The following is a 528-nucleotide window of genomic DNA, read 5'->3' on the forward strand; positions in this document are numbered from 1 at the left end:
ATGTATGTATGTATGTATATGTTCAGATTTGTATATTTTGTTTTATGTATGTATTGTCATGCATATGATTGAATATCTAGACATGCTCATGTATATTTAAGTGATAAACCTCTGGAGAGTTTTACAGATTTTTACAGTTCCAGTGATGGATTGGATCTGTAGTCTTCGAATTAGCTTTCTCCTTTCTGGTTTTGAGAAGCCCAATTTCTCAAGATTGGTATTTAGGCAGTGTGTTACATATCCCAGGGCCCTAATAATTACAGGTATATACCTGAACTTGTAATCTGGATAGCGTAACAACAGATTTCTCAATAGTTCAGCATAGGTATTCTCTTTTTCACTGATCTTCAGTTTGATGTTAACATCCGCTGGGCATCTAATTTCCACAACTGTGCACAGTTTCTCTTCTCTATCCCAAATCATTATATCAGGTCTGTTGTGCTTACATTTTATTGAGGTCTTCACTGGTACATTCCACCAGTATTCCTTTTCATTATGAGTGGCTGTGGCTTCTACCATATTGTGGGC

Source organism: Octopus bimaculoides, chromosome 2 (genome assembly GCF_001194135.2).
Source record: "Octopus bimaculoides isolate UCB-OBI-ISO-001 chromosome 2, ASM119413v2, whole genome shotgun sequence".
Lineage (NCBI taxonomy): Eukaryota > Metazoa > Mollusca > Cephalopoda > Octopoda > Octopodidae > Octopus > Octopus bimaculoides.